At 37.5% G+C, this 27,720-nt stretch overlaps 1 long non-coding RNA gene across 1 annotated transcript; it reads right to left on the bottom strand.

The window, feature by feature from the left end:
• Nucleotides 1–460: 460 nt before the first annotated feature.
• Nucleotides 461–23,704, bottom strand: LOC124964958 (uncharacterized). The gene is made up of 5 exons (XR_007105048.1): nucleotides 23,595–23,704; nucleotides 20,167–20,237; nucleotides 18,214–18,305; nucleotides 10,315–10,470; nucleotides 461–6,316 (listed from the first exon to the last, which is right to left on the bottom strand). It is a non-coding gene; the product is annotated as an uncharacterized LOC124964958 (long non-coding RNA).
• Between the last annotated feature and the right edge of the window lie 4,016 nt (nucleotides 23,705–27,720).

Below are 27,720 nucleotides of genomic sequence, written 5' to 3'. Positions count from 1 at the left end.
CGTAAGGTTAAACAAAACTTACAGAGTTATATGTTAAAGCAGGATGGTTTACTTTTTTTTTTTTTGGTACTGGGGATTTAACGCAGGGGATGTTTAACTGCTGAGCAACATCCCCAGCCCTTTTTAATATTTCTTTTTCAGACAGGATCTTGCTGAGATACTTAGGGCCTCCCTAAGTTGCTGAGGCTGGCTTTGAACTCTCAATCCTCCTATCTCAGTCTCCCAAGCCACTGGGATTACAGGCATGTACCACTGTGCCGGCTAAAGATGGTTAACTTTTAATTAAAAATTATAAGTAATTCAGTCAAATATTTAATTGTTGCAATACCCAAATAGGAAAATAAAAGCATTAAGCTGTCTAGAATATATTAAGTGCAATATATATATGAAGTATATATGAATATATATACATATATATATATGTATATGTATATGAAGTGCAAAACCAAGGCACAGAATGGAAATATCCCCTAGGCATAAAACAAAAGATACAGATATAGATCCAGATGTAGATGTTTGTATAGGAAAGAACTTTTCTGAGAGGAGATGAAATCGTCCACAATGGCCATAACTTTGAAAGCAAGTGAAGTCAAGGACATTTACCTTGCACTTCTTACTCTTCTATATAGTGTTATTTTTATCAAGGAAACTAACATAACATTTTAACAGGATAAAGAAGGATGCACCAAAGTGAATCAACAGGAAGAAAAGGATATAAAGAAATAGAAAACAAGGGAACAGGAATAAGTACAAACTCAACAAACTCAGGCAGGTTTAAAATATCCCCTTCAAAGTCAGACATTCTTGAAAATGTTGAAGAACAAAAATTTTCAGCAATAAAAGAATTTTTTTTAAATATGCAAAGTCACCAAATGATATGGGAAGATTGAAAATAAAGGGTTTGATAAAATAGAACTCACAATACTCAATAGACAATGAGGAGTATTTTATGTAGATAAAGTTATGATTTACTAAAACTATGGACCAGTCATATGCCTTTTGCACTTAACATAGCTTTGAAACACATAAAGCAAAACCTGTTAGAAATATAAGGAGAAGACTCAATTAAACATTTACTACTGAAAATACAGTAATTCACTTAAAAATTTCAAAAGAGAACAACTGATAAAGAAAGTAGAAGGAAGAGGCTAAAGGGATCTATAGAAACATCAATTCCAGAAACTCTAGACAAATTTTACCAACTATTAAAAACTCCTGCTACCTAGCAAGGTTAATAACCCAATGGGTTGGAAGAAAATACTTGCAACATATTGAGTATATTTTATGTCTGCATGTTTGTGTGTATGTGTGTGTGCATGTACTTAATACACATGCCTATATTTGCAACTTACGTAACAGACAAGGGTTGGTTTCCATGATTTATAAAAATGTCTATAAAACCACAGGCAAAAAGATAGACAAGGCAAAGAAAAATTGGCCAAAATGTGAAAAGGATAATCACAGAACTATCGGTGTCCAAGAAACATATAAACATAGTTATGGTCATCAATTTATAGGGAATCATTGATTTTCTTAATAAAGTGAGACACTTCTGACTCAACGGATTGACAAAAGTTAATAGATTTTTACAAGGGGGAAGAAGGTTGAAAGGCAGGCTTTAAATGCAGTTGGGGGGAGTAGACATTGGTACCATTCGTTTTTAAATATACATCCAGTCCATCTATGTGCCCACCTGATTCAGCAATTTCACCTTCAGACAATGTGCTACAGTGTTCGGTGCTCCGGTACATTGACGCCCTGATGTGATGGGTTTTGGGTTTTGGGTTTTGGAAGGAGGCCTTTGGGAGGTGGTCAGGTCATGAGAGTGGAGTCTCCTTGTTGGAATTAGTGGTTCTATTAGAAGAGAAGAGAGCTAGCCCTTACTCTCTCTCCACCTTGTAAGTATACCTGGAGAAAGATGGCAGTCTGTAGATAAGGAAGAGGGCCCTCAGCAGACACCAGATCAGTAGGCCCTCTGGCCTTGGCCTTCTTCATCTGTGGAACGTGAGAAATCAGTGTTTGTAGTTTGAGTTCCCCTTCCAGGGTATCTTTGTTTCAGTAACCCGAACTAAGACACAATGACATAGTTCTTACAGAAATACACAGACACATAAAAAAGATCAAAATGATAGTTTTTTTTTTCCTCCCAGGAGTTTCTAATAATGAAAATGTGGGGAAAACTATTTAAACATTTAGTCAATGGCCCTAATAAGGTATGTCCTAATTTTTACTGTGATCCCAGAAAGCTATGTCCAAATCCCTTGGTACTTGGGAATATGAACTTATTTGAGAATTAAGTTAATGGTCTTGAAACGAGATCATACTGGATTAGAGTGGACTCTAACTCCTTATAAGAAGTCTTAATTAGGTATAACATTAGAAGTATCCTTATACGAGACAGAAAAAGAGAAGACACAGAAACGCAGGGGAGACAGCCATGTGAAGCCTGAGGCAGAGATTGAACTGATGTGTCTGTAACCCAAAGAACATCAAGGACCACCAACAGCCACCAGATACGTGAAGAGACAAGGGAGGATTCTGTACTAGAGACTTTGGAGGGAGCCGACTCTGCTGACAACTTTTGGATTTCTGGCCTCCAGAACTGTGAGAGAATGAATTTCCATTGTTTTAAGTCACCAAGTTGGGAGTAATTTGTTATGGCAGCCCCAGAAGCAAATATGCCCATTAATGTATAAGCAGTGAAGAAAATGAAGACATAGTGGTTTTATCAAGTACTATGCAATTATTTAAAAAGAATGAGGCAGATTTCTCTGCACTAATGTGAAAATGAGTTCATGATATTTGCCAATACTTCAGAAAAGCACATTGCAGAAGGGTATGTTATCCCATTTATGTAGTGTGATCCCATTTTCTGTAGAAATCTCTTAACAATAGTTAACACTGTGGGGAAGGTGATAGACATTTTGAAATGCTGGCTCTTAAATTTTTAACTGATTTTCTCCCAAATTTTTTGTGGACTTCCTTTTAAACTTGTATGCTAAATTACTTTCATTTCTTTAAGTTTTAAAAATATATGCATTCGTAAATTATAATAGGTTTTCCCTTATACTACCACTACTATTGAGGATTTAAGGTAAATTTTATATTTTATATTTTAAAATATGGATTTTATTCATATACTTTTACAGTTTCATGCAAAGACATAAGAATGTCACTAGATCATTTTTAATAAGCTACCTACTTGTTTGAGTACAATTTCAAACAAAAATTTCAATATATTTCTTAGATACCTCTTCCTTAATTTGTATGATCTCTCCAGTAGTGTAGTTAATTAGAATGCAAATGAAACTAAAGAAAATAGGCTTAAAAGTAGGGCAGAAAAACTGAAGAAAATGTTAATAAATTATTCACTTCATTCTTTGATGTGTACGTGCCTAAACCCTGAGAAAACGAGCTAAAGGAAATTCTTTTCCATGTATGCCTCTTGGGATTTCTTTTACTTCTGATACATCTTTTTCTTTCACTAATTAATTATGGAAAAAAAGCATTTCTCAGTCTAATGTCAAGAAAGATTTCTCAACTTAATATCATCCAAACACTTCATCAATACCAGCATCATTACTAATAACAAAGGCCTTCAGCTGTGACCAAGTCCTAACATTTAGCCATTAGAAGGAGTGAAGAGGAAGGGACAGAGGAGGAGAAGGAGGAGGGGGAGGAGGAGGGGGAGGAGGAAGAAAAAGAGAGTATGTGTTAGCTTGAAAAAGCACCAACTTCTGATAAATCTTATTGGCTGTGGTTTGTGGTGAAATCAAGAATAATATTTTGATTCTTTAAAGTATGCTATTGTTTTTATATAAGATCTAAAAAATAATCATGCTCTGTGTAGCCAGTGAAGTCTGTAGAAAATCAATGCCACAGAATCAAGCAAATATTTTCATTTTACAAACTGGCTTTGAGAGGATAAAGACCTCTGACTTCCACAGTGAGTTAGTGGTGACATGGGATCAGTGATCCCCAAACTGGTATGACTGTCGCTGCCAGCTCCGCTTTTGGAGGTGAACTGCAGGAGTTGACTTCATCTTGTGTACATTAAAGCCCAGTTTGGAACAACTTCTTCCCATGGCAGTACAAACTCCACCCAGCACCTTACCACTGCATGGCACAAGGAATGGGAACTTTTACACCTACCTGTCCTTCCCATGATACATTGGTGTGAGAACTGTTTGCCTGATGCTCATTTGCCAGGACACAGCACATCGAGAAAGTGCTGGAACCCCTCTGGCCAATGGTAATCCTCAGAGCTCTCTCCCTTCAGCTCTCCTCACTTCTGGATCAGAGGATGTCTGAATTGGGATGCTGATATGATAACACAGCACTTCTCAGCCAAGTCCAGATTTGAAGTCTCAGGGCTGAACTTGGAGGCTCTGATCAAACTTCCTCCTGTTGCACGCTGCCTCCCCCAACTTAGTACTAGTGGTTGACCACCTCCCAGAGTAGGAAATTGACTCCTCCCCAGTGAGTCTATTCTATTTCAGAGAGCTAAATTGCTGAAAAGTTCTTCCTGACATCTTCTTAACCAAAATCTAACTCCTGTTACTGGTACCCTTATTGAGAGCCATAGGATGAATTCTCTTGTGCAGAAAAAGTCATCTGACCATGAGTTCCTCAAATATTTAAAGATAGGCATCATGATTACCTAAGCCTTACCCCTTTTCTGTGTTATGGATGGAAAGTTAGTGTTCCCAGGAATTCATATGATGAAATCTTAAGCCCCGATGTGATGATATTAGGAGGTGGGGCCTTTGGAAGATTGGCCGTCATGAATGGGAGCCAGGGAGTTCTCTTACTTCCCTCTTTCTGCCATGTAAGGATATAGTGAGAAGTTGGCAGTCTGCAGCCGGGAAGAAGGCCCATGCCTTCTTCCAGGCTGTAAGAAGAGAATTTACTATTTTTTCCAAAACCACTGACGGTGGTTTAGAGTGATAATGTCCTTTCCTGTCATTGAGAGATGACAAAGGTATGAAGTGGTTACACTCTGATTTCAGTTTTCCAGCCTCCAGGACTGTGAGAAATACAATTTTGTTGTTTATAAACCACCCAGCCTATGGTACTTTGTTATAGTATCAGAGACTGATGGAGATACTCCATTGAACACCCCTAGGACCTTTTTTTAAATTTAGATCAGGTTTAAAATCTTCATATAGTCATACTCTATGGAACATTTCCCTGACCAAGGCAGTTGTTATGGTTTAGATGTGAGGTGTCCCCCAAAAGCTCATGTGTGAGACAATGCAAAAATATTCAGGGATAAAAATGATTAGATTACAATCAGATTAGTTTTCTGGCCAGTGAACTGATCCACTGATATGGATTAACTAGGTGGTAACTGTAGGCAGGTAGGGTGTGGGTAGAGGTCACTGGAGGTGTGCCTTTGGGGTTTATAGTTTGTCCTTGGTGACTGGAGTCTCTCTGTCTCCTGGTTGCCATGTCCTGAGTAGCTCTCCTCTGCCAAGCCCTTGTGTCATATGTTCTGTTTCACCTAGGCCCAGAGCTATGGATTTGGCCAACTGTGGACTAAACTTCTAAAACCATAACCAAAATAAAATTTTCCTTATCTATGCTGTTCTCTTCAGGTGCTTTGGTCATAGCAACAAAAACTGACTAAAACCACAGTCAAGTCAGTAGGAAGCCTCTAATAAGAGAATTTACTCTTTTTTCCAAAACCACTGATGGTGGTTTAGAGTGATAATGTCCTTTCCTGTCATTGAGAGATGACAAAGGTATGAAGTGGTTACACCTGCTAAGGGGCAGTGCTGGGGCAGGGACCAAGAGGCAATACCATGAGATAAAACATTGGACCACTGTAAAGAAGGTCTGTTTTTCTCCCAGTTATTTTAACTTAGCAAGATACTTGAATTTTCAGTAACTCACTTTGGTATGGTGAAATACTGATCAGATTTCTGTCTAGTCTAAGTTTGAGTGTGACATTACCAAGAAAGCACTTTAGAAAGAAACTGAGGCTTGGGGGAGATTCAGTGAGTTAGCTAAGGACTCTGTCCCTATAGATAATGGACATGAAGAATATCTATATCTCCTTTAGGGTAAGACCATGCTAAATGAATGTGGGTTAGTTTTACCAGGTTATTTCACCTCTCTGAAAGTAAAAACCAGAAGTGACTATAGACCTTTTCGTCTGTTCTACACCAACTGGCTAGCATGACAAAATGTTGCAGATCCTGGGTTATTCCATCATAACTTCTGGGTGCGGGGGAAATGAAACTTTGGAGCAATAGATTTCCTATTTCTTCTTTCAAGGACTCTCTTGATCTGAGAATTTTCTCACATGACTCATCTGTTAAAAAAAACACACACACACAGAGAGAACATCCCTTAGAATAAATGCTTCAATCAAACTATCTAAACACTCAAAGCATTTTCAGACTCTAACAGAACCCATTTTATCAGATATCAGGTTCTATTTTCCACAGCAATTCTGATCCATACCATTAGTAAAGGACATGATTAAACACATTTCTTGGTAGCAGTGACGTTATATACCCTTTGCAAATGTATTGTCTCAAGATGCTCAAACAGGATTTTTTAAAGCAACAAATACACATATTTTTAAAGGTGGTTTGTCCATCTCTTTAAAACACATTTAGTGAAAGCTCCTTTCTTTCAGGCAAGGAACATAAATTTCAGCAAAATCTTGTCCCTGTCCTCAAGAATGAAATGAGTCCATTCTGTGGATGGTGTAGCACCCTCCTGAGTACAAGGTGGTAACCATGGACTGAATTGTGTTCCCCACAATTAATATGATGAAGTCCCAACTTCCATGATCTCGGAACCGAATGTATTTGGAGACAGGGCCTTTGAAGAGATCATTAAGATCATATGAGGTCATTAGGGTGGAAGCTAATCCAATATGACTGAGCCTTTTTAAGAGGAGATGAGACCACTGATGCACACTGCGGAATGGCCATGTGAGGACAAATGAGAAGGTGGTCATCCATAAGGCAAGGGGAGAGGTCTTGGAAGAAACCAACCTCACAACACCTCGACCTTGAACTTCCAGCCTCCAGAACTGTGAGAAAACAAATTTCCTGGTTGCTTAGGCCAATCAGTCTGTGGGGCTCCGTTATAGCAGCCCTAGTAAACCCAGCTAAAAGAGGTCAGCTCTTCCAGGCCTGCTTGGGAGCAGGGGTCAGAGAAGAAGGTGAAGCTTGAGCTTTTGTGGCATATTAGAAAGGAAAGGGCCTCCCGGCAGAGGCATGACAGAACTAGGACCCCTCTCACGCACCTTAAGGAAGTGAGTGAGATTCGAGCACAAGGCCTTTGAAAGGAAAATGTGGAACAGAAGGATGAAAGATGAAGCCAGCTGGAAAGCGAGGAGAAGATCTTGGAGGAGTTTATTCCCACTCAAAATAGATTTGGACTTGTAGAGCTGATTGGAATCTGGTGAAGAATTTGATGTGGAACGCTGACAAAGCTGTTTGAATTGTGCTGTGGAAGTGAAGGAATGAAAAGATATTCTATGCAAATGGTAACCTAAAAAAAGCTATAAGACAAAATAGACTTTAAATCAGAGACTGTCAAAAGAGACAAAGAGGAATGTTTTATGATGATAAAAGGGTTAGTCTACTAGGACAGTCAGTCTAACAATGATAAATATAATGCACCTAACATCAGAACACCTAAACATATAAAGTCAACAATGACAAAACTGAAGGAAGGAACAGAGCAATATGTAAGAGTGTGAGGCTTCAACACCCACTTTCAATAATGGAAATGACATCTGTACAGAAGATCAGTAAGGAAACAGAGGAGTCAAGCAAGCACTGTGAACAAAAGGGACCCAACAGGCATAAACTGAATACAGCAAGCAACAGCAGCAGGATGCACATTCTTCTCAGATGCACATGAATCTTTCTCCAGACAGATGACAAGATAGGTCATGAATAAGTCTCAACAAATTAAAGAAAATTGAAATCATACCAAGTAGTTTTTTTAGACCACAACAGAATGAAACTAGAAATCAATAGAAGAAATAAAACTGGGAAATGCACAAATATGAAGAAATTAACAACATGCTCCTGAACTAAGTCATAGAAGAATAAAAAAAAGGAATTAGAAAATACATTGAGATGGGCTGGGGGTGTAGCTCAGCAACAGAGCGCTTGCCTAGCACGTGTGAGACCCTTGGTTTGTTCCCCAGTTTGCATGCACACACGCGCGCGCGCACACACACACACACACACATGCATACACACAGAAGATACACCAAGACAAATGAAGATGAAAACAAGTCATACCAAAACTCATGGGATGCATCAAAAGCAATATTAAAAGGAACATTCATAGCAATAAATGCCTACATTAGAAAAGAATAAAAATCTCAACCTAATTTACTCCTCAAGAAAAAGAATTGACTTTGCCCAAACTTAAGGAAAGAAATGACAAAGATTAGAGGATAAATTTAAAAAAAAGAAAGTAGAAAAACAATAAAACTGAGAGTTGATTTTTTGAAAAGAAAAAAAAAATAAACAGACTAATTAAAAAGAGAGAGCTTACATACATAAAATCAGCAATGAAAGAAGAAACATTAAAACCGATGCTACAGAAATAAAAAGGATCATAAAAGACTGCTATGAACAATTATATGCTAACAAACTGGATAACCTGGAAGAAATGGATGAATATCTTGGAGCACAGAACCCACTGTTAAAACTAAATTTGGCCTGAGGCTGCCTCTATACAGTGAGCTCATAGGTAATAGACTGCAAGCTAATTTAAGTACAGAAACAAATTGAAAGATTAACAAGAGCATATTTTTTGGTAATAATTAGCTAAGTTTGCCAAAAGTTGTCAACTTATCACACCATATCCAAACAAGGCAAACACTGAAGTTATTTCTCTTCCTCTCTTCTGTTTTCAGCAGGTAAATGTGGATACTCCTGGCTCACACTTCAGTTAGAGCTCTCTGAACCTCTCCTAGTTCTGCTGGCTGTTCAATTTGTGAATTGCTTTTTGCTCAATATTCTGCTGGATTTGCCAAGAGTTTTTCTTTTAGCACTACCAAGATTCAATCATGAAGAAATAAATTCTTAATTGACCAATAATTAGTATGGAAATTGATTCAATCTTAATAATAATAATAATTTAAAAATCTTAAAATCTTCACTACATTGTTCTTGGCAATGATTTCATAAATATAATACCAATAGCCTGGACAACAAAAACAAAAATAAATAAGCAGCATTGCACCAACTTAAAGTTTCCGCACAGCAAAGTAAACAAACAATAGAGTGAAAAGGCAACCTATGGAATGGGAAAAAATATTTGCAAACTATACATCTGATAAGGGGTTAATCTCCAAAATATATAAGGAGTTCTTATAACATAATAGCTAAAAAATGAATCACCCAATTTAAAAATGGGCTAAGAGCTCAAATAGACATTTTTCATGAAAGAATAAAAATGGTCAATAGCTATATAAACAAAATGCTCAATATCACTGCATGTCTTAGAATGCAAAATAAAATCCAAAATGAGATATCACCTCTTATCGATCAAGATGTCAATTATTTTTAAAAAGGAGAGCAAGGGTTGGTGACCATGTGAAGATATTGGAACCCACATGCACAGTGTTGGTGGAAACGTAAAGTAATACTGCTCTGGAGGCTCCTGAAAAAAACCAAATATTAACTACTAGATGATCCAACCACCCCACTCCTGCGTATTTATGCAGAAGAATTGGAATCAGAATCTCAAAGAGATATTATCATTCCGTGTTCATTGCAGTACTATTGACAACAGTCAAGAAGTGAAAACAACCTAAATGTCCATTCACAAATGAATCCAAGAGGAAAAGGAATTCATTGGAATACGCTGGAATACAACCCAGCCCTAGAAAAAAAGGAAAATTCTGCAATATGCAAAGGCATAGTTGAACCTTGAGGACATTGCCTAAGTGGAATAAGACACTCAAGTTAAGACAAATTGTACACAACACTACTTATATGAGGGATGAGAAATGAATTTAAGAATGGAACGGTGGTTGCCAGGGGCTGGCAGGGGAGGGAGAATTGGGAGTTATTAGTCAATGGGTATGAATTTTCAGTTAAGCAAGATGAATAAGTCCACAGATCTATGTCCAACATGTTACCTATCATCAATGGTCATGTATCGCACAAAAATTTGTTAGGAGGGTAGATCTTATGTTAAGTTTTCTTGCCATATTAAAATAATTTTTAAATTATTTTGTTTTGCTTTATTGTGTTTGACTGGAAACAGGATTTGGAGGAAGAAGGGCCAGGAAAAGCAGTGGGTTTTTAGGGTAAGAACACTCACGTGGCTTGACTGGGAACGGGATGAGTACCACTTGGTAGGAGTGGTGTGTGTCCACGTTGGTGAGGAGCAGGAGTCCTGCTGAGTGAATACCTCGGCATTGCCTCTGCCACCACTTGCTCCACAGCCCTGGCCACTTTTATCTAAAGCTCCAAGAACCTGTTAGAAAGAAAGTCACTCCCTTAAAAATACAACATTCAGAAACTGTTTCAGGGAGCACCTGATTCGTGGAGAATGATAATTGCAAGTCACTCCCTTACTGATAGATTAAAACCTAATTCTCGAATGTTCCCACGCCTTTCTTCTTTCCCTCGTTTTCACCTTATGGGTTTACATTATACACTAGTCAAAATTCACCCAGGAGATAAATTCGAGGATATAACTCTGATGGGGAAGTTCTTAGAAAATGATTCTTACTCTTCCTTCTTAAAGTTCTGTACTCTGAATGAACTAATAAAATATCCTTTGAATCAAAGAATAAGGAGAGGAAGCACTCACTACCCCTCAGGGTCCCTTTCTAAGCTGTGGGAAGGACGGGACCCTCTGTACCATTGCTCCATCCAAAATGAAGCAGCGCACAAACAGGGAAATACTCAATGAATTAATTTTGGTGGGGAGGGTTTGGTCCTTGCAAAGTTGTGACCATGGCCCATGTGAAGCATAAAAGTGCTCCTTGGTGACTGGAGTGGGTGGCGGGAGGGAGTGTGTGTCTGGGGAAGAGGCTGATGGAGAGGAAATAGCTATGGACGGCTGCCATTGCTTTCTCTTATGCAGCTGGATCGTCTCTCGCACCATGCCTGGTTTCTCCTGACCTCTCCGCTATTCCTCTAGTGGATTTGGGACACTCAAGTCACCACAACCCCAGCATTGCCAGTCACATCCCTTCCCTGGAAAGGGCAAATAATGCACTTTTATGCCTTAGCTTAAAAAATCCCCTCTCTCACAGACAGTAAATTATCACTTATTCCAAATCACAGCTTAGTAAGCAAGGCGCTGCTGTCAGTCACTAAAAGGGAGGCAGCTTGGAATGGGTCGCTTTGAAGGTTTGTTGCTGGACATGGATTTAATTATATTTTATTTTAGTTTATTCCTGGAGAAGTTTGAATTTCAGAGTTTCATTGAGGATATTCCCAAAGTGTGTTCTCACTGAACAAAATAAATTGGAAAGTAAATTCCATGGGTACTTATTCTTTATATATCTAAAAGGATAACTTAAAGGGATAACTCACTTAATTCTTTGTGCTGTTCTACTCAAGTCATAAGTCACCTCAAACCATCCAGCATGCCAGAGCTTGGGGTGTGCCGGGAAGAGTGGTGAGCAGTGTTTGGAGAGGACAGAGGGACAAGGTTAATCAAGATCAGATGTGTGCTCGGGATGATCGCCCTATCTCCCTGCCACAGTGAGGGGTGGGACAGGGAGGAGAGTGAGGAACTGGGTGGCCACTGGGACTATCCCCTGAACTAGGGCACCTGGAGTGTGTGAGGTGTGAGGTTGGCAGGCATTCCTTAGTTTTGAACAAAGTAGTGTTTATGCTTCTTGAACCATTCAATAAAAAGATACCATTGGAAGAATGAGAAGTTATACTCCATTTATGTACAATGTGTCAAAATGCATTCTACTGTCTTGTACAACTAAGGAGAACAACAACAACAAAAAGATATGGGGAAGGCAAAGTGCATAAGGCTCTTGAGTGTCTGAGATGCGTCTTCACCATAAGGGATGGGAGTAGATGGGATCACTAAGGAAATCTATCAAATAAGATGTGTCACTTGAAAAGAGAGGAGTGTCAGACCAGATACCTGAGGTTAGAGGGCAAGCAAGCATTCATTGGTCCATAATGGAGGCTATAAAGAATAAAGAAGAAAAATGAAAAGCAAGAAAACTTGGAGTGACAGAGGTTGTTTAAAGAAAAGCATATTAGTTTGTTGCACCAAATATCTAGGAGGAAGCGAAGGGCCAAACATTATTCAGTGATTTTAGCAAGTAGCTCATGGATAATCTATGCAAGGGCAGTTTCAGAGGAGTGGTGGGGACCTGGAAGGGAGAAAGGAAATGTAGGTGATTCTTGATGGAGTTTCCATGTGAGACTGGGGAGAGATGATTGATCATAGCTGAAAATAACAGGTAAGAGAAGATTCTACTAATATTCTTGCATTCCACTTGTGGGTTCTTATTTCCAGATTTGGATATTGTGTTTAACATAAGAAAAAATTCCTAAAAACAAAATCAATGGATTGTTACCCTTTATTGAGACTGATATCTATATATCTTCTGTGCATACAAGTCAAATGTTTTAAAGCAGCTCATAGGACTTACACATAAAATTTTCGCCATCTTTCCTATGTAATAGCTGCCACACAGACTAATAGTAGAAATGGCAACACATGAGAATTCTGCTCACATGAAACTCCAGGGCTGTCACACCAATGGAAATGTCAACCATAAATGAAGCAACTCCCTGATGATTTGTTGTTCTTCTCCTTGGATCCATACTGTCTTTTCCTTAGTTGCATTCACTATTTGTGCTTTCAAGATTACTGTATTCCCTCCTACAACCTGGCCAAAGACATCCTTCACCTGTACCTGGTGAAACCAAATCATTTCTAAGAGTTAACATTCATTATTTTTGCATCATGACACAATTCCCTCCTTTGTTCCCAAGCACAGACTTTATAAGATTTAACTCAAGAGTCAAATGAGTTTGTCTTAGTGCATTCTCACCCCTCTGGGCACATATGATATGAATTACATTTAACTCAATTCAGTGCACATTTACTTAATGTTTGATAAGAGCAGTGCACTTCCTATGTGGTGGTACTTAAGCCATTGGTGAACTTACTACCAGGCCTGAATCTCAGCTCTTGTTTTCCTGACTGTCTTGCCTAATTCCTCACCCTGCACCCCACCATCATTCTTTTCTCCATTCCAATGTCTACACTGAGGTCACACAGGAACAAAATCTGAGATTTTTTCCCCCTCTGTCCTTGCATAGACAAAACAACCTAAAAATAAATAAGGAAATACAGCCATATTAGCTATTCTAACCAACTAACCTTGATGAAATATGGGATCCCAGGCTTCAGAGACAAAGGAGTTGCAACCAAATGCAGGGTGTAGGGAGAGAGGACATATCTGACATCAGTTACTTAGATTTCTCTGAAGAATCTACCTAATGGAATAATGTGCATTGCTTTGAGAATTTCACAAGTACTGTACAGTATTGTGATCTATGTGGGTCCCCATTCTGTTCCTATGTATCTCTTTACTTGGATAAGGATAAGAAATTCATTCATCATTGGTCACTTCAAACATAATTATTAACCTAAGTTGGAATTTTTTGCTGTGGCTACTCTGGAGAAGCCTGGCCACTTTCGTGACCTAATAAAGTGGTTTTTAGGAGGTTGGTAAGATTCACAATGTGAAATATTGTGTCCTGTTCCAGAGAATTTATCAGATCCAGTTTCCCACTTTTTTCTTCAGATAAGCAGAACAGAGACTAATGCCCTCAAGGAATTGTCAATCCTGCTAGAAGTTTCTAGAACAGTCAGAAAGACCCCTGGCTTAAAATCTTTGATTCGAAATGATGTATAATGTTCAGAATCTGAGTCTCTAATTTGGGTACCACTTTCTACCTGATGGAACCTTATCCAGAGTTGAAGATTTCATGTCCAAATGACATAAATTGCTTATGAAAACTAGGTTTTACCTACTCAGGTTTCCAAACTGAAAACAAATGTCACTGTAACCTACCTATTTCCAACAGTGGAAGCTCCTAAAGACCAAAGTTTTAAGTCTTTTAGTTCTGTGAACAATTAGGGGAGAAAACCCACTTTATACCTCTCTACTCTGGTAAATTGCTCCCAGTTTTCCATTTCTGTGAATGAATTCTCTTACCTGTGTCTTTTGGGTTGCTTCTTTCATCACTTTTTTCTTTTCTTTTCTTTTCTTTTCTTTTCTTTTCTTTTCTTTTCTTTTCTTTTCTTTTCCAAATCACTTCTTATTGCAAAAATGACAGAAACCTAAGCTTCAGCTACATTCTGATTATGAGAATATCTATCAAAGAGAATATAATTAACCTCTTTGGATAAAATCATTGGTGTAATGAGATACGGATAAAACACAGCCATGTGAAATTTGCCTTTTACTCTTTTTTTTTAATTTAAAAAAATTGTTCTAATTAGCTTTTTATTCTTGAAACAGTGCTCATATCAAGTTTTACATTTTCTTGCACTCTTGTAGTGGTAGAACCAGAGCAAGTATTATTCCCATGGGCATGAGAGAGAATGGAGTCCCAGGAGATGGAAAAACTTGCTAACTTCCCTAGTTGTTATGCTAATAATGAGTTAGTGAAGAACTGAACCAGCATCCAGGTCTTTTATAAGGGACCACACTGCTGCCATGACTATAACACAGAGTGGCAAAAATAGGGACCCACTCCCTGATGCTCCTTTTCACCAAGGGGACAACATCATGCTTTTGAGGCAAGTTATTTTTAGTTTAGCCCATTTTTGCCTTTTAAGTTCAAGGAAAACATGAATTTTCCATCTTTAAATATAAAAAAGACAAGCCAGTATCCCCAAAGACAATTTTCCATGGCACATCTGCCAACTGGAATTTTTGGGCTAGTTCAAATCAATTCTATAGATGATTTTGATAATTAAGTTATATGATCAATTAATATTAACTAGGCCATGAGTAACAAAGATGTGAATATTTTCATGCAGTTTTGATACCTGACCATGATATTTAACTTCAGGACTATGTGCTGAAGAGACTAAGAATAAGAGCAAGAGTGGAATCAGCAAAAATACTTCAGTCAACCCTCTTGAACCCACTTTCCACAACTATCACGTTAATCATAAGGGTTTTCTTTTTCACACCGAGCCTCAGAATCTTTCTCAACACAGGGTCTCAGACAAGTCCTTTTGACTTGAAATGAAACCTGTTTTCCATGGTGGAACTACAAGAATCTGAAAATTTTAAAAGTGTTTTTACCTAGCTTTTGTGGTGATCTTGAAATTATGAAAGTTTTTGTGGCTGGTGTGGCAATTTTCTGGTTGTACTAAGATAGAGAAGTAAAGATACACCTAAGCAAAAACCAAACAAAAATAAACAAACGAAAACCCAAAAAGCAAGATGGTTGAAACTATAAATATACCTCAAGCAAGAAATGTCTTGTTACAATGGATAGATGAAAAACACCAGCATCAGTGTTCTTCCCTGTCGTGATCATCATCAATATCCCTGGGAATCGTCATGATCTTCCCCTCAGTGATTGGCAGCTTTCTGCCCCAGAAACCCTGCATGGGCTCAGCAAGGTCACAGACCTGGTCTTCTTTCTGTGTCAGCCTTCCCCCCAAACCTTTCATATGGTAAGGTTTTGATAAATATTCATTAAATTGGAAATTATTTGGGGTTTAGCAATTCCCTTCCATTCTGGATCTAAAATATGAATATCAATCTCAAATTCTCATCTTTTCCCTGTGTCCACTGAGAATTGCTGTTACACCACCCAGTCCTATCCACATGCTCTTTCTGCAGTCTGCTTAACCCTTAGGAGGAGGCTGCCCAACAGGAGCAGTGGCAGAGGGTGAGGGGCGGGCTACAGAAGAACAAAGTCAGAGTCCACCTGCTCAGGTTGCTGCTCTCTGGGACAGGAAATTGCCCTGGAGGGCAGAGGCAAAACCAGAGTAAGGACTGTAACTGTGAACAGCATCCAAGAGAGTTAATAAGCCGACTTTGGGTGTTTCTGAGGGTATTTTGTTGCTGTGGCTTTAGCACGTTAAACGTTTTCAATTTTTATGTGTACTTGCTCTTATCCCTCAAATATAAATACCTCTCTTCCTCTCATCAACCTGGTGGGCAGAAAGCACAGTTTATAAAGCTTAAACAGCAACTTTACATACAAATTAGTGTTCTGGGAAATTCTTATGAGAAATGAATGGAAGGAGTCATTTATAAGTTAATTATTAGTATAATCAATATGACTATTTCCAGAATAAATGTTATTTTTTTTCCCCAAAACATCGTCATTTTCCAAACACACCATCGGTTTTTTGAGCTGAAGGGTTCAAAGGCAGCATTCTGATTCTCTGACCAAACAAAGTTGTTGTAAGAACCTGGACCAGGGGACTGGAGTAGACAATCTCTACAATGTTAGAGAACCATGGATCTTCTAGGACTTGGCTAAGTCTCTTCCTCCCATTGATCTGACCAGCTGCACAATCGTGATGAGGAAACCAGGCACAGAGAGTTCAAGGAATACAGTGCAGTGAACCAGATGGACAGTACTCTGACTCCAGTCCACCTCTGTCCATCACACCTCGCCACCCTCTTCATTCTTTACTGAATTTTTGTTCTGCAAAATTATTGAGAACTATTAAAACACACACACACACACGTTGGAAATCTCAGTAATTTATAAGAAATTACCATGGCTTTTAATTTCAAAATCTGCAGTTCCTACTGTTGTAAAGTCCTCTTTGTAGTTAACTTTAATTGTCCACAAACTGTATCTGTGAAGGCATCACATTTAAAATTGTAGGTAACATCAGATAATATACCTTTAATTCACTCATTGATTGCAGCTAATATTCAAAGGAACACTTAGTATGGCCCATGCACTAAAGCTTCACATATGTTAAATATTTTAATCTTCATAAAAATACTGTGGAATAGGTTATATTATGATATCTATGTTATCATAAGAAACTTAAGTCCCAGAGAGGTGAGGTAATTTGCCCAAGGACACACAACTAGTCGGTGGTGGAGCTGGGACTCAAACTTGGTCATTCTTGCTCCAAAACCCTCAAACACAATTCCATTCTTAGATGACACTCAAAGCAGCTACAGAGTTCTGCACACCTAATCAATGTATTATATTTGAGAGAACTATTAAAATTATTTTAAAAATATGCCTTTTAAGAAAAATTGTTACAAACACCTGAAATTTACTTCCGCATTACTGACTCTTTTTCTAATAGATCATAGTATATCTATAACTAGAAAATATTTTCATTGAAAAATATTGATTATTCAATTGATGAACCAACCCTGAAGCTGAATCATATCCATAAATATAATATACTATATAGTTTGCCAGAAAATCAGGACTAGGTTTTCAGAACCAAGTGATCATGTGAAACCTATCTAAATGATACAAATACAGAGTTTCAGAAAGTTTACAGCTCAAGGCCAGTGATAGGGTAGAAGCAAAGAACAGGATGAGTCTTGCCCTCCAAGAGATCTGGTTCCCATTTCTGTCCCACCATTTAGTCATATGACTATAAACATCTCTGAACTTTACTTTGCTTATCTTGAAAATTGGAAGATGAAAGTCCTAGCAGAGTGCTTGGCACACAGTAGGAGATCCACTATGTCAGTTCCCTGGCCTTATTGAAGTGTTCTATTTTCTAGGCATTATGCAATATAAGAGTTCCAAATCATACTTCAAAATATTTTCCGAATACTAGGAATATGAACTAAAATGTCAAAGAAATGATCTCTAAGTGAAGCTAAAGATATGAAGATGGACATCTTCTATTCGTACCCGCCCCCTGCTTTTTTTCCTATTGTCCTCTCAGCATTTGGGAGTGGGCACATTATTCCCACAGTGTCCACTGTCTAGACTTTGCTGTGAAAGGTGCTCTGTGAATAGAGCAGACCAGCTTGGTTCTTATAGGGAAACACACTGTCGGGCCCCCTTGAAGCAGGAGAACCCAGCAGACTCCACCTTCCCTTGGGTTAGGACACTCACTACACCTAAAAGAAGAGCCCAAACCAGAATTTCTTTCCATCAGCATTTTTCAGTGACATGTAAATGATTCCATGGACTGTTCAATAGCCCCAAATATCTCCATTGCTTTCAAAAGAGAGTTAACCAACAAATAATCTAACAATACTTAGGATGAGATGGGATCTTGAAGTCAGGAAAAGTGATAATTCCAGTATCATTTCTTTCTTCTACCATGGCAACTTCTGACCCTTCTGGAGCCTTTGAGTGAAAAGAAAAACAAAAATACAAGTTTAATGTTGTTTTTTTTTTTTTAACAACTTGAAAACACAGAAGCCACACATAAACATAATATGTGATTGATAAGTTCTTATTTAAAATACCCACTAATCTGTTCTAAGAAACATTGGTGGAACCAAGCATGTGCACAGTTGGCCATGCACTGAGGCAACACCTCAGTCCAAGACAGACACCGGTTGGACTTGTTGGCAGAAGACTACCTTCTAAGACAAAAGGCATATTTTAAATAGGCATAAATAGTACAGCCAATGTTTAAGATAATACTAAATAAATTACCAGAAGTTCTCTGCCCCCTCACTCTCCTTTCTGAAGAGAACTTCTAGAATAACCTTCCTCCAACACTGCTTCCATTCTGTCTCTGGCATGACCCAGAAGCTCCCTTGACTCCCTGTTGTCTTTGGTTTCTGACATGTCACAGCCATTGCCTCTGGCCTGTTCAATGTCTGCTGTCCCTGTGAGGCCAGATGTCACCTCTTCTCTGGAACCTGTCTGTCCCACCACAGTGCCCCAAACATAAAATACAGCAATTCACCAAAGCCACTGGCATCTCTTCCTAAAGCGCTTGCAGGCCAGTCAACTGGGGTAAGCCTCTGTCATAGCCATCCCCCCATGTCTTGCTTCCTCCTGGCTCCAGACCTCTACTCCTGCTACATTCCACCAGAGACATCATCCAGCTTCTGTCAAAGCCCCTCCTTGGTTTCGTTTAAGACCCAGCTCAGGACTCATCCTTGTCCTTAGTAACTCTCCCTAGAGAGAGGTACTCATCTCCACACTGCCTCCCTTGGAGCTGTTCTGCCTTTGGTCCTGCATCCTCCCTTACGTGGCTCACCGAATTAAGTGTGCTACGTTGGCCTTCCAAGCTCAATTGCTCACCGAGGGTCATACTCCCTAGTCCCCCAAACAAGTGGAGAGGGGCTAAGTACTGGGTCTCTGGAGACAGGCAGACTTGGGCTTGAATCCTGGCTCAGCCAATTATTATCTGTGGGTTGTCAAAGTTATCTGATTTCCCTAACCCTTAACCTACTCATCTATAAAGTGGGGATAATTATACTGACCCTTTTTTAATGTTTAAATTTTTTAGATTTTTAAAATTTGTTCTAATTAGTTGTACATGACAGCAGAATGCATTTATACATTTTGATAGATCATACATAAATGGAGTGTATTCTCTCATTTTTCTGATTATACATATTGTAGGATCACATGGGTCATGTAGTCATGTATGTACATGAGGTAATAATGTCTGTTTCCCTCTACTATCATTCCTTTCCCCATCTCCCTTCCCCTCCCTTCATTCCCCTCTACCTAACATAAAGTAACTTTATTCTTCCCTATCCACCCCCCTTTTTCTGAATTAGCATCCCCATATCAGAGAAAATATTTGGCCTTTGGTTTTTTGGGTTTGGCTTATTTCATTTAGCATGATATTCTCTAACTCCATCCATTTACCAGCAAATGCCAGAATTTCATTCTTCTTTCAAACTGAGTAATAGCATATGATATCTATATCTATATCTATATCTATATCTATATCTATATATATATATATATGTATATATATATATATCTCACACCAAAAGGTGTTCTTTAATGTAGACATCAAAGTATATTTCAACCAAAAATTTTAAATTATCAATGAAGATGAGATAATTATTAAATTGCCAAGTTCTAGCCACAGTCACTGCTGAATAAATGCTTGCTGCCATTTAATAGTGAACAAATTAATGCCATTTATGACAAGTTTTTGTAAGAATAAAAATTCTTTATTCATATCATGGAAATCCCAGGGTTAAATTTTGTTTTAAACTAATGGTATACTTACTACAAAAGTCAAGATAATGTCTCTTCGAGATGGCTTTAGGTTTTCATCCAATGAATAAACTCTAATTTTTACTGTAAGAAAAATTGTCATTGTTAGAAACTTCATTCAACTCTAAATGATCTGACAATATCATTGACACTCTCCACAAGGTTCATGGAATTTAAAATAAAATTTGGAAAGCCCAAAGCATAAAATCCAAGCTTCAAAGGAAAGATGGATAAGATGAACAAAGATGAACTCTAACTTTATAATGAAGTTGGAAAAATAGTCTTTTCACAAAAAAGTACTGACAGGATTATTTAAATATTTCTCTTTATGCATTTAAAATGTTAATCGACATATTAAGAACTATTTTACTCAACTTTTGCATCTTTAAAAAATTGGGGATTGAACCCAAGGGCATTTCACCACTGAGCTATATCCCGAGAACTTCTTTAATGATTTTTAAATTTTAAGAAAGGGTCTTGAGAAGTTACCCAGGCTAGCTTCAAACTTGGAATCCTCCTACCTCAGCTTCTTGAGTAACTAGGATCACAGGTTTGTGCCACTGTGCCTACCACTCAACTTTGGTGTTTTTAAACCACTGCTAGATAAGAAAGACTGCAGCTCACTGCTATCGGAAATTTTTAGAAGAGAAAAAAATTGAGGCAGTAAGTTCTGTTGACAGAATCCATCAATAGAGCATTTTGTCTAACTTGCAAGATGTAAGTGAAAATCTAAATTTCTCAATGTTTGACTATATATTTGTGTACTGAGAAGGGTGAAAGCCTGAGTCCTGAGCTCACTCCTTAGACACGTAGACATCCTCTGCCTTAGCTTCCAGGAGACAGTTCAAAGCCTGCCTCAGACTGTGTGCTGGCAGTACCCTGTCCTTGTGCTAAAATCATGGAAGTGATCTCCATCTTATCTCACCTAATTGGCATCATCACTATCTCTATTCTATGTCCTATTTTATAAAATTCTTCAACTTAGAAGTCAGTTATAATAAATGCAACATACTTTGCAAAATATGAATCTTCTTACCTGCTCTGTGCAAAAGAAATGTCAGGTTTTAAAAAAAATGTTTTGGAAGAAACGGGCATCATTCTAAAAAATGTTTCTTAATTCCACTATAAAAAATATACTCATATTTGTTTGTTCTTTGGTTTTATAATTTGCAATTTAATCTTTATTTTATCAACTGTTTAATTTTGTGTATGGTATAAATTATGATATTATCTTCTTTTTCCCCAAAATATAAGCCAGTTGTTCTCAAACACTCATCAGATCATCCCACTCTTCCCCCATGGATTAAAATTCCCTCTCTGTTATACCTTGCTCATCAGAAATGTAAACAGATTTGTCTGAATGAGAAGAAACCCAGTGTCATAGTGCAGTGGAATTTTTGATGCTTTTGAAAAATGGGCAGATACAACTTCTAAATATGTATGTGAAACTGCATTTGACCCTCCAGATAACCTTCGGGTTTTATCTGTTTTAAAAAAAAAAAGTAATGGAAGAATATTATATAAACACCCTAAAATAATAAATGCATTGTTCTTTAGGTATCTATACTAATAATATGAATCATTGTTTATATCCTACAAACAAAAATTTTGTAAACTAAAACAGTACATTTATTTTTCTACAGGAACACTTTTGTATATTAGTTTCTTATAACATTTAGTTGGAAACAGCTACTTTTAAAAACTGATCCAATTTAATGTTTATTAAAAATTACAGTCACTGAAAAAAAATTCAATTTTTAATAGATGAAATATCCAAAAGTCATTAAGAAAATATCAGAAGTTCAAAAGCTTATCTGCAATGGAGGCAGAGGAGAATGGAGGATTCACATGTCAGGTAGGCAGTGGACTAAAAGACTTGTCACGTGGCGGTGGAAATGAATAAAGTTTTCTTCATATTTTTAATTATATTTGGATTTAAACTGAAACTCTGAATCTTTTTTGAAATTTTTTGTGTCTACTGGTCATTATATAATTGATATCTGACCCTCTTCAAATATATCACATTTGCTCAGTATATTTTACCATAATAAATACATCTCTAATTTTCCTTAAACACTGTTCACAAATTTCTTTGAGGTGAAATTTGTTTGGTCCATATACAATGAGAGAGTACAAAAAGTCTATCATAGATACATATTTTAGGAAAAAAATTACCGTTTAGATAAACATGGAATTAAAATGTTCATATTTTTGGAAAACAAATGCTCAAAATGATCTTCATTCATTCCTCTAAAAATTTAAAAACAAGACCAAATCTCATGCATGTGTATGTGTAGGTATGTGTATTGTATTATATTCTTTTAATATAACATAAAACTTAAATATCTAAATTATCTCTTCTTAGCATTTATCTGATAATTTTGAAACAGGTATATATGTTGATTGATTTAGTTTTCACTCCTGTCATCAAATATTTTCACCTTAATAACCTTGACTTCACTGAGTTTTACATATTCTTACATTGATCCCAAATTAGAAATAATCTCCATTTAACATGTCTCATTACATATAAGTACAAAGGTAATGACACTTATTTCACATCAATAGAGCATGACATCACATTTTTACCCACATATATAAAATGGAAAAATGTACCATCTCTCTGTTATATTTTACAAATGAACACTTTACATATAAAAGAAAGCAAGAGATGAATAACTACAATTAAGTTTGCAGAATTTTGGAATTTATTTTCTGGAGAAAATTTTATTTGGCCAAAAGAATACATAAAATTTTTGTCAGGAAAACTTTTAATAGCAATAGTCACATCAAATGATTCTCTGTATCCATAAACCCGAATTACTATATTTTCAGAGGCTCTGACACAGAATACTTTAGGTGCAGAGATGACATATCTGTTGAAATAATGAAATTATGCAATCTATTGATAAAAGTTGATTTTTAATGCATTTTACTTAGGAGAATCCACATAAATTGTCAATATTTCTTAAACTTAGGAGTATATCTTTTATTTCTCAAAATGTCTTTAGCTATGGTAAAGCCAGGATAGCTTCCATAAAGCATCCTAAGAATGAGATTTCAGGAAGACAGGAAGAAGAGATTTTGATCAGTTGCATCCGGGGGAAGGTTTATAGGTCCCCTGAAAGAGGTGTAAATAAAGATCACAGCTCTGTCTTTTGAAGAATCCATTTTCAAACAAAATACCAGTCAGGAAGTTACTCTTCTAGTGGGACAGAGGAAACAGCCTGGGCAAAAGACAAAGCATGAGAATACAAGTCATGCCCAGCTCACAAACTACTTATGTTAAAACATGGAGTAGCAGCATTGAACACGAGAGAAGAAACTCACTTGGAGTTCTCAGAAGTCGAAGGTTAATTTTACATAGCACTGATTGAATTCTGCTTTCTGTAAAAATACAACCAAAATATATTTCAAATGAAAATGGCATCCTTCACTTACATTTGCTCCTGTCCCCAGCTTTTTCCCAAGCAGAAAAAAAAGAGCATGCTTAAAACGTCCATGCCTGGGGTAGCAGTAGGTTATCGACACAAGCTCTCTTGAAATTGCACTCCTTCTGTGAACTCAGTTCAAAGAATTTGGTTAAATTGGGCCTCAGGTTAATTATTAATGTCAAATAGTGGAATCACAGAAAGCAAAATCTCCAAATTCAAATGACAACCTTTTAATGTACCCCAGGTAATTCTGGAATTCAGAGGAGAAGCCTCAATTTTGATTTGTAAAATAGAAAAGGTACTCAAATGCTAGTCTCTAGGAAAATGTTTCAAAGCTGGACACAGACATAAACTATCTGGAGGCTGCTCTGGTCATGCACATTTTCTGGGTGTAGAAGAGGCCGTTGACCCCCTGACTAGATCTCCTTTACCGGGCTATTATACCCATCCTTCAGGTGCCAAGTGTTGGCTGCTGAAGTTCCCTTACCCTGCACTTCTCCAACTAACTAAGCTCGGTCTTGGAAGACAGCTTGCCCAGAAGTGTCTTAGAAGTTCCATCCTTTGCCTGGGAGTGTTCACAGTCAATAGCTTGCAGCACAACAGACTAGCTCCCTGGGCTCAGGTGGGACAAACTTGTGGTAGCAATTGTGCTCCAGAGCCTCCATGGGATCAGGCTGAGGTCAGACCTCTCAATCTTTGCTCTCTTGTGCTTTCCTCACTGACTCAGTGAGAGCAGTCTTCATATAAGTCACTTCATGAAAATGTCCCCATCTCAGGTTCTGCTTCTCAGGAAACACTATAAATTTAAGGAACAGGGTGAAGGACTGTCGTCCTGGACTCCATGGAGAATGTCTCATGACTGGCGATGTTCGTGAGGCTTCTCTGGAATGAATCCTGATTGAACTAGGTACTGAGAGGCCTGTACTGTGACCCTCTTTAGAGTAAATTTGACATCCCAAAGCAAACTGCCAAATGCTGAGACGTTCCCAGGAACAGCTGGCATGGGTTCAGGTTAGAATGATGGGTTTTGTCACTGTTTCTTCACTTGTATCTTTATCCCCACTGCCCCAGACTATAAGTTCCATGAGAACAGGCATAGGTCTAACATATACAGTGGGGACATGCCCCAGACTTATGGCAGTGCCGTAAAAGACTTGTAGGTCCTTGTCTAATTGTTGCATAATGAATAAATGAATGACAAATGGGCCAGAGATGACGTTGAAAGTTAGGCTGAGAGTCAATTTTATATTGTCTTGAATTTCATGCTAAGAAATTTGGAATTTATTCTGTATGTAATGGAAAACTAAGAGGGGAATTTTGACCTTGCTTCTCAGATCCTGAAGATGTCACCAAGATCTATTTGTGTTTTTAATCCAGCAAAAGGATAAACAGCTAGTACATGCTATGAAAAGTAATAATGAAATTGTTCTCCAAGATAAAACGCAAGCAGAGATGAATGAAAACCTGGGATGTCAAACATTCACTCATAACAGTAACTTTTTAAATGATTTATCATGACAGCAGTAGATATTGATGTTGGGTTAATTAGGAGTCTCACAACTACAAAGCTAGACTAATGGGATTGTATGAGTAGTGAATGAACATCCTCATGCAAGTGATGTCGTGCACATTTATGCACATCTTCTGAACTGGGCTAATATTTAAACCACTTTTTGAGTTTTGAACCAAATCAAACAGCAGGTTATTTCAGAGACAGTAATAGGAAAATCACTGCTCTACAATGCACTGAACAAGAAGATATAATGAAAAAGGACCTATAGATCAATTGGTACAACAGATAAATCTAGCCTTAATCCAGTTCAGAACATTTTCAAATAAACAGTGACAGTCATTGCTGATGAAAATGATTGTAGCTGGGCTTTAAATTTTGGTTACTTTTCTCGTAAATGAAAGAAAAAACAAAACAAAACTTTATTTCAAAGGCATAGCTCATATTGGATCAGCACTTCTTACACAAGTCTCAAAATTTTGTCCACTGAAAGACAATTTTTGTTTCTTGCTTTGTACTCATCCCCAGACAAGGACTCACATTGTCAACAAGAGAGAGCAAACACAGTGACAAAGATTTGCAGCCAAAGAATTCTGGTCAAATTTCACGCTATGATTAGTAGTTGTGTAACACGGGCCACAAACATTGAAGATCCTCAAATATTCTAACTTTCAGTGTTGTTTCTCCCAACCTTGTCAAAAATGGGAGGCAAAAAGTAACATAGGTAAGAATATCTTAATGTTTCTCAATCACAGCATGATTAACATTTTGTATGGAATGATTCTTTCCTGTGGGCAGCTGTCCTGTTCATGGAAGCCTGCCTAGAAATAAGCCTGAAGTTACTAGAACCTTCTGGGTCATGACAATAAAATATTCCTGACGTTAGCAAATATTCCCAGCTGGGGGTGGGGCAAACTGCTTCCTGGTTGAAAAATCATTGAGTTGCTATATGCTTGGTTTAGAATTTAAAGGTAGATGGGAAGTACTTACCCAGATATCATAAAAAAGGAACAGTTTTAGAACAAAATGTGCTCTTTGAATATTAAAAACAAGACAGCATAAATTTTGAAGTTGGAAGATTAAATGGAGTAACTCTTCAAAAAAAAAGACAAACAATTCATTTGGAAAAATAAGAGGTCTAGAAGAGTCAAAGCAATCTTGAACAAAAAAAGCAACATTGGAGACATCATGATACTGGACCTCAAATTATGCTATAGAGCTATAGTAATAAAAACAGCATGGTACTGGCACCAAAACAGGCATGAAGACCAATAGGATAGAAGACAAAGAGACAAATCCACATAGATACAGTCGTCTGATCCTAGACAGACTTACCAAAAACATACATTGAAGAAAAGAGAACATTTTTAATAAATGTTGCTGGGAAAACTGGATATCCATATGAGGAAGAATGAAACTTGACTCATCTCTACCCTGCACAAAAGTTGACTCAATGTGGATCAAAGGCCTAGGAATTAGACCAGAAACACTGCAACTGCTAGAAGAAAATGTAAGCCAAATACTCCTACATATTGGCACAGGCAGAGACTTCCTTAACAAGACTCCTAAAGTATAAGAAATAAAACAAAAAATTAATAAGTAGGATGGCATCAAATTAAAAAACTTCTGCACAGCAAAGGAAAAGATTAAGATCAGGAAGAGAGAGCTTATAGAATGGGAGAAGATTTTTGCCACCTGCTCCTCAGATAGGGCATTGATCTCCTGGACATGTAAAGAACACATAAAACTTAACAAGAAAAAAAAAATAACCCAGTTAATAAGTGGTCAGAAGAACTAAACAGGTACTTCTAAAAAGTAGAAATAAAAGTTACCAAAAAAACACATGAAAAATGTTCAACATCATTAACAATCAGGGAAATGCATATCAGAACCACATTGAGATTTCATTTCACTCCAGTCCCAGGATATACAAAGAACTCAAAAAACTTAATACCAGAAAAATAAATAACCCAATTAATAAATGGGTAAGGGAACTGAACAAACACTTCACAGAAAAAGTATGAATAGGCAAAAAATATATGAAAAAATGTTCAACATCTCTAGCAGTTCGAAAAATGCAAATTAAACTGTGCTGAGGGGCCGGGTTTGTGGCTCAGTGGCAGAGAGTTCACCTAGGATTCGTGAGACCCTGGGTTTGATCCCCAACACCACATAAAAAAATAAAATAAAGATATTGTGTCCACCTACAACTAAGAAATAATTTTTTTAAAAACTGCACTGAGATTCCATCTTACTCCAGTCAGAATGGCAATTATAAAGAATACAAGTAACAATAAATGTTGGCGAGGATATGGGGAGAAAAGTACTCTCATACATTGTTGGTGGGATTGCAAATTGATGGAACCACTCTGGAAAGTAGTATGGAGATTCCTTGGAAATCTTGGAATGGAAACACCTTTGACCCAATTATCCCACTCCTCAGTTTATACCCAAAGGACTTAAATGCAGCATACTACAGTGACACAGTCACATCAATGTTTGGAGCTGTTCAACTCACAATTGCCAAGCTATGGAACCAACCTAGCTATGCTTCAACAGATGAATGGATAAAGAAAATGTGGTATATATACACAATGGACTATTACTGGCCCATACAGAAGAA

Source organism: Sciurus carolinensis, chromosome 14 (assembly GCF_902686445.1).
Source record: "Sciurus carolinensis chromosome 14, mSciCar1.2, whole genome shotgun sequence".
Classification (NCBI taxonomy): domain Eukaryota; kingdom Metazoa; phylum Chordata; class Mammalia; order Rodentia; family Sciuridae; genus Sciurus; species Sciurus carolinensis.
This window is presented reverse-complemented; position numbering and strand designations above follow the sequence as displayed.